General features: G+C 49.8%; 1 protein-coding gene across 7 annotated transcripts in view; it reads left to right on the plus strand.

Annotated features, from left to right (window-relative positions):
• Nucleotides 1–8,527: 8,527 nt before the first annotated feature.
• The window catches only part of CTIF (CBP80/20-dependent translation initiation factor), a 247,013-nt gene continuing 243,045 nt past the window's right edge, over nt 8,528–12,495 (plus strand). For 6 of the 7 annotated variants that reach the window (XM_012725942.1, XM_012725944.1, XM_012725945.1 and 3 more), the window contains exon 1: nt 8,528–8,721. The gene's annotated coding sequence lies outside the window, so the exon portion shown is untranslated. Of the gene's footprint in view, nt 8,722–8,937; nt 8,960–12,495 lie in introns of those variants that run through there. The other variant, XM_012725943.1, reaches the window with a different exon arrangement.

The following is a 12,495-nucleotide window of genomic DNA, read 5'->3' on the forward strand; positions in this document are numbered from 1 at the left end:
ACTCCCAGCATGCCGTAAATCTCACTTCCTGAACAGAGAATCACTGGGAATGGGGTCCAAAGGTAAGCAGCCTTTCTTGGCTTATAATTGAACATATGTACGTTCTTGCTCTTTCTTTTCCAGCTTCAACCTGCACCTTGGCGCTTTTTGCCAGAGATGCATGGGAGGACACACTTGGAAGAGATACGTGGGTGAGAAACTCATGAGCAGCCACTCTGGGGTCATGGCAGAGATGATGGCTGTTGGCTTCACCCCCTGTTGGATCATGTGGTGCATTCTGAATTTTAACTCTCTCTGTCTGTCTCAGCAACCTGTCTAATTCTTTTCTTGTGTTTCCCTGCCAGAAGGTAACTTGGACTTGTGACAACTTTTTGGGTCTCAGCAGGTCTTCTTGGGGCCAAGGCTATTTGGTTGGGCATTTGCCCACAAGGGAATGGATGGCAATTTTTGGAGTTTTATTTAGGAACAATTATTTTAAACCCTTTCTTCTCTCTCTCTGCAGATTCTACTAATATCTATCGCATTAAGAGTATGCTTCCTTTGCCTCTGTGCATGGAGTCATGTTTACATAGATTTGATGCTCTGAAGGGAAATTAAACTTGGGTTGCCGTGTGAGAGCACCAGTTCTAACCACTAGGGTGATTACTTAGTTGTGTGCTAACAATACTAGAGGTGCATTCCAGAGAAGTTATTGACATGGCCCAATTTTGTCAATCAGATCTAATGTTAAATGTACCTATGGGCTATCTGAAGGAAGGTGGTTGCTCCTTTTGTAAAAGGAATAATCATCTCGGCCCTCCCTGGTGGCACAGCAGATTAAAGCACAGCACTGAGAATCTAAAGCCGCTTCCGCATGAGTTCAATTCCCGCCTGCCCCGGAGGTGACCACATGGCGTGGCAGACCTCTCCTGACACGCCCGCTGCTCCCTCAGCAGTGTACTTCGACAGTCTGCCTGTTCTGTCTCTGGTGAATCCTCTCATCGCCCTGCACCTCTGGCCTGTACCCCAGTTCTGTATGCATAAATAAATAAATCTTTAAAAAAAAAAAACTTTCTGTTCTTGTTGCCTCTTCCTCCTTTTTCTTTGCTCACTCCTCCCCTCACCCCCTTTGCTAATTACCATCTATAAACCCCTGTTGGCTACCCCCTGGGAAAACCCACTCCCCACCTCCCCTCATGCAAATCACTCAGAACCCTACAAATCACTTCTGTGGACCCACTTCTGCAACGCTGTCCCACCTTTCCAGTTCATAAGACTTCCTTTCCCTAGACTAGCTCTGTCTAAATTGAACATCAGGCACATTTTGGATTTTAATCTTATACTGCCATTTCTGTTTAAAAAGTGTCCATCTTGTCCCTCCCTGGTGGTGCAATGGGTTAAAGCACAGCACTATGAAGCTAAAGCCACTTCAGCATGAGTTCAATGGCCTGCCCTGGAGGTGACCACATGGTGCAGCAGACCTCTCCTGACCCGCCCGCTGCTCCTCTCAGCAGTGTGCTTCAATGGTCGGCCTGTTCTGTTCCCCACTCTGTCTCAGGTGAATCCTCTCACCACCCCTGCACCTCTGGCCTGTACCCCAGTTCTGTATGCATAAATAAATAAATTTTTTTTTTTTAAAAAAGTGTCTTTGGAATGGGGTGGAAGAAGTTCACTGGACTATGGTGATAGCACATGGGTGATTTGGTGATGGGAAGCTCATGGGGATTACAACTGAGATGGAAAAAGGCACAAAATGATGTAAAAATAAGCTATTATATTAAAAAAAAAGTGTCTGCCTTTGGGCCTCCCTGGTGGTGCAGGGGCTAAAGTCAGCGCTGTCAAGTTATCGCCAACCACTGCTGCACGAGTTTGATCCCTAGCCAGGGAGCTGAGCCACAGGTGCAACAGACCTCTCCTGCTTAGCTGCTCTCCTCAGCAGTGTGTTTCAGTGGACCTATTCTGCTCGGGGCTGTCTCTGGTGTATCTTCTCACCCCATGCCCTACCCTCTGGCCTGTACTCCAGTTCTTCTATGCATAATAAATAAAAATAAAATTCTTTAAAATTAAAAGTGTTTGTCTTCTCACAACTAAACTGTAAGATTCCTTACGTTTAGATTAATGCACATTTTTGGGTGTGCTCGTCATTCAGGATCCCTTACTTAGACCAAACAGAAATAGATATTTAATACGCCCTAGGGTAGGGCCTCTGTGGAGGCCCAAGGGCTTGAGTCTCAGCACCCAAGGGCTTGAGTCTCAGCACTATGAGGCTGTCCACAGCCTTGACAGCTCTAGTCTGATCTCAGGCAGGGAGCTGACCTCCATGGCACAGCAGACCTCTTCTGTCCCACCCACTGGCCCCCTCAGCAGTATTTCAGTCACTCCCTCCCAACACCCCACAACCCGCACCTCTGGCCTACACCCCAGCTGTTGTATGCATAAATACATAAAATAAATCTTAGAAGCACTAGGGTGAAAAAATGCCATCATTTAAGTGACTTTTAAATGATGTCTATAAAGATATTTTAACAGCACCGAAAATGTATATTTTTAATTTTATTAAGCAGCTAAAGCTAGATGTGAAACTGTAAACTCAATGCTATCTCTATTACTATAATTATACCTAATAAATCACTTGTTTAAAATCCAAAATAATAAAAATTACTGGGGTAATAAATAAGTCAGGAAAGTAATGAAAGCTGACTCCGATTTAGCGGACTGCATCTTTATTATTTCCTGTATTCATTTGATTATTAAATTGGGAAATGTGACAAATACTCAAAATTCAGAGTGTGGAATATGGACACCAAGGTTTATGTGACAAAATGAGCCACTGGAGCACCAGTAGAAAACATCATGCTATTTATTAATAGTCATTTTATGTCCAATATAGGCACAAAAAATTTCCTTAGGAACTGCAGGGCTTTTAATGATTAATTTGCAATCATTAATTAGTAAGTACTTTATTTAATATCTTTCTTTTTCTAGGTTTTTTTCTTTTGAAGATATGTAGTTTATCTTTATACCATCAATTAAATGTATATTTTGGTGAACATAACTGGTGACTCATAAATAGCTAAATGACACATATTATAAAATGTGCATCAAAAATTTTGTGACTGATGAGGTACATGAACAAAGATGCTTTTTTCATGGCAAAGAATCCTTCGGCACATCAGCTATACACAATATACATACATCTTGGAAGTTTCCATTGAAAGAGAAAAGTGTCTCGTAAATGCATCAGTGAGAAAAACAGAAGCTTCCTGATGGAGAAGGGGTGGTGTTGGAAGCTTGGAAGGTGGACTGTAATGTCAGGAAATGAGGGGGTGTGATGAAGCTCACTGGCTCTGCGGTCCACAGCCCAGCGTGGATCACCTACTTGATCCAGTGCCCTGAGCAGGTCACGTCACCCTCCTTGCCTCAGTTAATTCCACTATAAAAGTCCAATGAGATGAAGCACAGAAACTGATTCAGTTGTTGCTTGCCGGATAGTAATTGCTCAATTAATACACTGACTACTGTTCTTTGGAAAGAGGATTTCATGAAAGGTTTGAGGCCCAGTTATCTTGCAGACATTTCATAATATGTTTAGGAGACGGGAAGTATAAGTTAGTTGGAAAAAGAGGACATCTAGGATAGAAAAGGAAAAGCCATTTTCAGGAGGGAAAATTCCCAGCTACAGGGTCCTGGTGGCTTTAACCCCTTTTTCTACACTGCCTTTCTTTCTCTTCAGGCTGCTTGGGATAGGTTTTTGGATTATAAAGATTAGAAAATCACTCATGCTATTGCAAATTAAAAGGAACTGCGGAAGGACATATAGATGGTATAATAGATGGCTAATAGAACACCCAGTGACTGAGAATTGGAAAGTTAGGAAAGAAGATACTATGGATCTCTCTCACAAGCATCCTCCTTCTCCCTCCCCCTTCCATCCTCCTGTGCTTCCTCCTCCTTTTCCTCCTCTCCCTCTGCTCCAATTCCCTCCTCAGCTTACTTGTCTTTGGCCTGCCCAGGCTCCACATCCCCAACTCCAACCTGACTGAGGAACAATCCCCAATGAGCAGAGGTCAGAATTCTTATAAGAGGGAATCTGATTAGCTCAGTTAATCTGCCAGTGCCAAGGCCACTTCAGCCCAGGCCTGGCTCTGGGGTCCCTTGGATCTGGGGTACACCCAAGTCCAATGAATTTTGCTGTCCCTTCCAAGGTAAGGCACACTTTTTCTAGACAGTAGCGTGACAAAGGACGAAACTTGCCTCTTGCAGAGATGTGGGATGTACCCTCCTCCTGCCCCACACCCCATTCTCACTGTGAATAAGTCAACTGTGGCTGACGCACTCATGCCACTGGTCCTTGACCTTGAACACCAAAGGCCTCAAGGTCCTTGGCTGCACAAGGGCTTCGCTTTCTGTCCTTGAGTATTGGAAGGCAGGATCTGCTTGTCCTGTATTCCCTCTGACTTAAGGGCTCTGTTTAATGAATATTACAAGAAAAAAACCCTTTCTGGTCTGCCAAAATTCCACATGTAAAATTCATCCTTTTGGCTACTTAACTTTACAGTTTCTTTGGCCAACTGGATTGCAAACTTCTTCAAGGGAGAACTTCAGTTTTGGGATTTGAACCCTCCTACCTTTCAGATGAGGGAAGAAGCCTGAGACAGGAAATCACATGCAGCAGAGAGTGTTGGGGGTCTGGAGCTTAGTTCCCATGGTAACTTGCGATGCCTAATAAGTAGCCGCTCCCAACAAATATTCCTTGCTTATTCCTTGGTTTGTTTTGGCTTTCCTCAAGCTCATCTTTCGCTGTCAATGCCTCTTCTGCACTACCGACTTCACCACCACCATGCCCAAAGGGCTGTTTTTTAATCTGCCTTTCAAAGCTGGTCTTTGGAGTTATGTGTGGAAGCAGAGATGAGGCCTGGGTGAAATGTAGCCTGGCTCTCCCCAGTCACTATCTCTCCAGGCCAACACCACAGTAGCAGAACAGAGAAACTAGACTCATGTCTTCCATCCTTTTTTGATGTCAGGGTACAGGATGTACCTGTTCCCTAACTTTTTTTTTCTGTTTTGGACAAGATAAAAACCTTTATTTACAAATACATATAAACTTTACAAATATATAAAGAGAAAAGGAGTTTGATAAAATATAAAAATCACAGAAAATAAAGGCAAATTCTGATAAAATCAGGGAGAAATTGGTGACACCAGGAAAATTAAAAAATCAACCACTAACAGTAATAAATGGATCGGTGCAAATTAAGAAAAGTAAGATTGAGGAAAAACCAAATCACTTCCCTAAACCCTCTGCCTAGTTGTCCATGGATTTTGGTCACTCCCTATTGAAGACCTCCTTCCAGAAGACGCCTCTGGTTGCTCCAATCCACTGGGAACCCTGAGTGCCCTGAAAATCTCCGCGCCCCCCCCCCCCCCCAGTGTGGCACTTCCCTGTTCTTGCTGTCTCAGGTGCTAGTCTGGTCTCCTGCTCCTGGAGGGAGGTTCCGCCCACCCTCAGCACTCTGGGGCTCCCAGAGGCCTTCAATTAAGAGTGTGGATGGGGAGAAGTGGGGAGGAGTAGGAAGAAAGGAGAAATAGTTCCTTTTGCTAGTATCTTTGGGAAGTATGGAAGAGGAAAAGCAATCACTTAAAACAGAGAAAACTATTCTGTCTTTTCATTTCTAAGCTACATAGTGACAAGACAGACAAAGGCAATGCTTGGCAACTCATATCTGCCACAATTAAGCCAATTCCGGTATCAACTCATTAACTTGGCACCCAGCAGCAATTCTGTCCTCAGCCTGTAAGCCTGCTGTAAGATCAACCCCACCGCAGAGAAGGAAGGATGACAGAGGAGAACACGAGACTCCCAGGCCTCCCACACAGGACACTTGTCGGAGGGACCCACAAGTTCAGCCTGAATCCCCACCATCAGAGGTCATTTCAGAGAGTTCTTGATAAAAGGTGGGAAAAGTCACATTTGGAGAAGAGACTGATAAGACTGTTATCAGGATGATGAAGATTTGTCCAGTTGGACTGACATAGGGGACCAGGCTCTGAGGTTATGCAAGATAAGTGTAGATGAGCAGTGTGGGGGTCCTGCACCTAGAGAAGGCATCTGGGGTTGGAGACACACCCCAGGGGTCCTTGGGCAGCAGGGTTGGGAGAGAAGAGCAGAACCACCGACTGCAGACTGCCGGGGAGGGTAAGAGGATGGGCCAGCAGGAGGTGAGGACTGGGACTGGGTGACATTTCCTTGAAGACACAAGTAACATAACCTGCTTCACACCTGGAGAGGTGTCATGCGGGATCCTCCCTGCAGTGCCAGTCCTGCATCCCAGCAGCAGAAAATTAAAATGCAAGGATCACTCACCTGCCCGATCCCAGACCCCTGATCCTGGGGTGGGGGTGAGGAGTGGGGGGGTGGGGGTGGGGGCAGGAATATCACCTGAGCACTTGCTTTCGGCAGAACCAGTTTAAAGACATTATCACCACTGGGGCTCACAGCCCAGGAAAAGTTCTTGAATAAGCAGCCCAAGGTCACCCATTTGGTGATCAAGTAAGTGGCCCAGAGCCACAGATCCAGGAAGTGCTTTGCCTGGGGTTCAAGCCCAGAATCAGGCTTCCCAGTTCCCATGACCCCTCATTCCACATAGACCCCCAAACAGAGGTGTGTGCTTTCCAGGGTAGCTTTGCCTTCTGCCAGTTGCTCAGCCTTTCCTCACCTTTGGGGGTGGATCTCCTCCTCACTTCTGGGGTGTGATTTAAAGCAAAAGCAAAAGCAGAATCCAGATATTTCCATTCTTCTTTGTCAGTGGTGTGCTTCTCACACAATGGGTGAAACAGCATTGACAACAAGGTAGGTAAATGAGAATTGCTGAGTGGATAGACTCTAGTACTATTCTATCATATTTTGTAAGCCTAGGAAACTGTCCAGATGTTAAAGCGTAAAAATAACATGCTGCTGTGCTAATGAAGCAGAAATGCTAAGGGGAAGTCAGGTATGTGTAAACATGTTCCATTGTTGGTGGGACAGTGGGGGGATAATGGAGCCTGGCACCCAGTAACTAACTTCTGGGACCCCCTCTGCCACTTACCCAGCTGCCTACTTCCAGAAGAGAGGGGACAACACCCCTCCCCCAGGCCTTTGGTACAAGCATCAAATGAGTTTCTATATAGGATGGGGCTGCTGCTTTGCTTTTCTTCTGTGACTTCACTTATTCTGAGCTCAGGCCAGAAAGACAAGCTTCCATACGAAACAAAATCCCATTCACGGTTCCAGGCCCTCCTCAAGCCCCACTCTCAAACCCAGCTCCAGTGAGAAGCTGTCCCAGGTTCTTTCTGCCACCAGCCTCTCCTAGCTCCCTCTCATCAATCTGCTCCCTGGGTCCAGAAAAACTGATGGGAATTTTAGAATTCTCTGTTCCTTCATCTGGGGGATGTGCCCAGTGGCTTAGTCAAATCCTTACCTTTTCCTTCCTTTGTTTAGTCAAATCCTTACCTTTTACTAATTCTTAATACAATTACCACCTCCTCCAAGAAGTCTTCTCTGATTCCTCTCCCATTCCCATGCCACCCTGGTTTACTGCTCTGCCTGAGGGTTCCTAGCATGTCATGGGTATTCCTAAATTAAGTGTTGTTTATCCTCTGCATTTTCATTGACTGAATTCCCTTCACGACACTTTGAGTTCTTTGAGGGCAGAGACTGCGGGCCTTAATTCTTTTACATTTGGGGACATGTCCTGTCTGTTCTGCAAATGTTACATAAGCTGATAAATGGATTTCTAAGGGTCCCTCTATGCCAATCACAGTCCCTGCTATCCAGTAGGCACTTAGAAAACATCGGTTATTTGGCTAAATGATTACTGATTATTGCATTGAATTTTCTCAGCCTCCACGGCCCCACCTCTCTCCCCTCAGCAGGCCAATGGAAAATTAATTGGTTGCAAAGTGTATATCTAATTACAACACTCCGCCCCTGCCACAGAGATGTTCAAATGTTAATTATAACATATGCATCTCAATAACATACGTTAGCATTTAATGCAGCATTAATAATACCACTTGGCCTCCAGTGCATACACAAGGCTTCCTTTTATCTGCATTAAGTCACGCACTTAAGCTTGTAAGTCCATATCCTTTAAAGTCTTCCTGCCCCTAAACCCAAACGTTCCCCTGTCGATCTAGACCACACCAAAGCCCCCCAGTTCTCCCCATGTAGAGGTTTTCGCCCAGGGTGGTGCCAGCGTTGCGGGAGAGGGGACGCTGGGTTGCGGGTTTCCTCGTGGTTAGACGGGGTTCTCTGGGCCGCTCGGGCAGCATCCCCGGAGTTCCCGCAGCGCCGGGCTCTCCCGGGCCCGCCATCCCAGGGAAGAAAGGCGAACTACATTTCCCAGCAGCCTTCCCGCCGCCCTCTTTCCTTTCAAGCCTTTGCACGTGGCCGGAGGGGAGGGCGGGGCCAGGACGTCACTCTCCTACATTCTCTTTCCCTGTGTCAGAGCAGGGATCATTTTTTTTCCTTCCTCTACTCTCCCCCCTCCCACCCCCCCCCCCCCCCCTCTCTCCCTTCCCTCCCTCCCCTCTCTGTTGGGTTTGTGCGCTGGGGCGCCGGATCCCCTCCGCAGCCGGGACGCGCGGAACTCGAGGCAGGAGTCGGCTCTCTGGAGCCTGCTAGTCCTACCCTTCCCCTTCCCTGCCCCCTTCCCCCATCCTCCGACTGGGGCTCGGAGCGGCGGCCGGAGGAACCCCGAGGTGAGCATCCCCGCCATCCACCCCCCTCTTGTAGTGATCTCAGCTTGCGGATCGATTCGGCGACCCGGGAGGAGGGCTTCGTGACGTGCGCGTGCTTATAGATAAATCCGGGAAAGCCGCCCCAAACAATTAGCCCCCTTCCCCCCTCCCAGCGCCGGGTCAGCGGGCGTCCGCGCGCATCCACCGCCCCCCTCTCTCGGTGGAGGACCGCGCTCCACCGGCTCGCCCGGCTCCTCAGGTTAGCCCCTTCGCAGCCGGGTTCCCGCCCGGTGGGGATCCAGAGCCTTGCAGCTCTAGTGCGGGGGGTGGGGGTTGTCTTGAGGGGCGCACTGCTGGAGCCCGGCGGGCGCTGGAGCCTCGCTGTGTAACCGCTGTCGTGTGCCGGGTTCCGACCCGGGGTGGGGGTGCCGCGGGAGGAAGAGAGCCAGCGTGATCCCTCTCTTTTGTTTTGAGCCTGCATTTGCTGCATCAGGCAGTTGGTTTAGCACCAGCCAAACTTGCAGCTGTTCTGGCCGCGCTGAGGTTGTGGAGCGCGGCTCTGGGTGGCGGCTCCGGGCGGGAGGCTGCTGCCCTCGCGGCTGCGGGAGAGACCCGAGAGCCTCCTCGCCGCCCCTCCCTCCTTGCTGACTGATTGTGTCTGTGGCAGCGGCCGTGTGTGAGTGTGTGTGCGCGCCCGTCCCCGCGGGCGCGGGGATGTCTGTCGTCTAGACTGGCTGCACCCTCCCTCCTTCCCCTGTGTGTCCGCGGGCCGCGCGGGGCGCGAGGAGGCGAAGCTGAGGAGGAAACCGGATCGGTTGATCTATTGCGGTTGCAAGCTTTGGCCATTCTTTACGGTTGTGATTGTGTTGGCCTTTAAAAAAAAATTATTCCTGTCGCTGCGGTGTCACTGGGCCTGGGAACAGATGTGTGCGGCCCGGGGAGGGCTAAGTTGTCAGGTTCTGAAAAGCCAGCGCGGTGAGTGTGTGGCGAGTGGCCCGAGCGGCGGCGGGGTAGGCTCCAGCTTGGGTTCTTCTAGCAGACCAGTAGATGACTGTCCCGGCCGGCTGTCGTCGGGACGGAAGGCAGGGGGCGGTGACTTGATGTCTGGGCCCGCGGAGGACCGCGTGCCAGAGCTTGGGTGAGACTGGAGGGGGCGTCCTGAAGACCGCGCCTCGGAGCCGGGCATTTCTCTACCTAAAGGACGATCGGGGGTTGGAAGTCCCCCAGCTGGACAACGTCGGCCGTTTGACTTGGAGTTTTCAGGGTCGGGGCAGGGGTCGGGGGCGGTGGCTGGTGTGAGCAGGGAGGGAGGTGCGGCTAGGGACGGGGAGGGCTGGCTGGCTGGCGGCGCCCGGCGCGTCCCCACCCTGGGGAGCGAGGCGTCGCCTCCCCCGCCCAACTGTTTGTGTGTGTACACACCGCTCCGGCGTGTGGGGGGTGGGGGCTGCAGGCCGCGGTGTAGCCGGGACGCGCGTGGGCCGGATCCCGCGGGCCTCTGAGCCGCCAGCCCTCTGGAGGTGGGAGCCGGGCTAGTGGTCAGTGTGTCGGCCGCGCGCCGGGTTTCTAGGAGAGGGGTAGCGCGGCCGTGGGCCCCGGGAGAGACCTTGCGGTTGCTGCTGAAGAATCCCCAACCCGCCTTGTGGCCGAGGCTGCGTCCCTCCCTCCGTGTTCCCTGACCGCGTCCACTGACCGCCTACTTTGCGGTGCCGCCGGCTGGTCCGACTGGGCCGACGGTGCCGCGAGCGCTCGCGGGCGCCGCTGCCCGTCCCCACCCCCGCCACACACCCCAGACTAGCTGGGATGACCCTGGCACCAGGCGCTCTGGGACGCGCGTGCCCGCTGGGTCTTCGCACTCCGGGAGGAGAATCCACGGATTAGGCGCCCGCCTCCCTTTCTTCTGGCCTGGAGACAGTCGGGGCCAAAGGCTGCCCGGCCCGGCCAGCTCTGCGCTGCTGATCGCACAGCTGCAGGGTGCAGTCGGAGGTCTTCTTTCGGCCGCCGGGCTCTGGGTCTCTGCGGCCCGGCACGATCTCGTGGGCTGGCGACCCAGTGCAAATCGAGGCAGCGGCTGGAGCTGCGGTTCGGGGCGGGCAGGAGGCTCAGGAGGGCGAAAGTGACACAGCAGAGCGACGCCCCTGGCGCCACCGCTCCAGCAGAGGAGGAGAGGAAGGAGCCGCCCAGGGGGCGGGGAGGGGCCTCTGGATGTCTGGGCCTGGTCCCTCAGACCCAGACCCCTGAATCGAAAACCTCTGGAGTCCCAGCTCCAAGCGTGGGCACATGGCACATGGAAATTACCTGGCTTTCGAGAAAACCCGATTCTATGGGGACAAAATGTCCAGAATAGACATCAGGACATGTCCAGTGCCTCACAGGATGCCCTCGGGTTGCCTGAGGAAACACCCTTTGAGTATTTGAAACAGGATTCGATTTACACACAGATCATCTCATCTGCTGTGTCAAGTGTCTGTCCTGGATAGTGTTCGCTCAGAGGCGGTAGTTTTGTGACACATGCTAGGTACAATGTCATCGGTGATTACCGGTTGCTAGAGTAATGTTTGTGCGGCTTTCAAGTCCTCCTTCCACCCCCCATTCCATATGCAATGTGTCATCTTATTTACTAAGAGGGACCTGGAGGTAGGGGGATTAGTCCTGTTTTACTTAAAAGTGCTGGGACTTGCCCAAGGCCTCACAGCAGGGGAAGGAGACTTTCCCTCTATTCCTTCCCTCAGCCTATGTTTTTTCTTTTTTTAATTATCAAAGTGTGGTCACTGTATATATATAATATATATTATTGAGACTAGGTCTTGGCACCCTAGGGAGTACTGTTAAACCTGAGAAAGGGGATAAATTATGCTAGTATTTATTCTTTGTCAGAACACTTTTGATTTGCTACTAGTTCCTTACAGAATAGACATTAAAGATCAATAGTTTCTGCATAACTGTTATTATCACTCAGGATATTTGCTGTTGGTGAATAGTTATCAGCCTTGATACCTCTAGCGTACATATACACACACACCCCAGGTCAGACCTTCCTGTAATGAAAACATGTGGTATACCTGTTTATATAGCACACACGTGTGTTTGCATGGTGTGTTCATGGAGTTCTTATGAAACCTAAAGTTATTCTGCAGTCACCAGTTTCAATTCATTGGATTTAAAGTGTGGGCCCTTGAGAAATCATCCCAGATTATGCTCCCTTTCTGAGTGTACACTTTCCATTTCTGAAGATGGAAAAAGAGCAAGGAGGTCAGGCATGCCTACGTGTGTTTCTCAGAGCTGGTGGACATGAAAGTTGGAGGGTTATTAGGTTTGGCCAGTGATGGTTTCTACAATCACAAACATGAATGTCTTCATGTTTGTGTATCTTCCAGTGCAGAGGAAATAAAAGTATATTCTAGCTGTGGAGATAAAATGTAAGTTTTAAGTCCTGCAAACATTTATTGAGCATCTACCTTGACACTTCATGTGTTTGGAGCACGCAAAGATAATACAACAAAAATAGCTAAATTTCCATGCAATAAAATGGGCGATTCAGGGCCTACAGGGGGTAATAGATCATAAAGTACCTACCCTGAGACTCAATCAAATTCACATATATTGTTTGTAAGGAGCCCATCATGACAGTTCTTATCTTCGAGCAAATGCAGAAGGAAGCAACAGGAAAAGAAGACATTTATGTCTCTTCTGACCCTGCACCTCAGGTTGTTTAGATTCTTCCAGGTGTTTCTAAGACATGTCCTTATGTAGAAGTTAGGCAACTAGTGGAAAATTACCTGGAAACCAACCAACATG

This window comes from Condylura cristata, unplaced genomic scaffold, assembly GCF_000260355.1.
Source record: "Condylura cristata isolate star-nosed mole 26May11 unplaced genomic scaffold, ConCri1.0 scaffold00016, whole genome shotgun sequence".
Classification (NCBI taxonomy): Eukaryota; Metazoa; Chordata; class Mammalia; order Eulipotyphla; family Talpidae; genus Condylura; species Condylura cristata.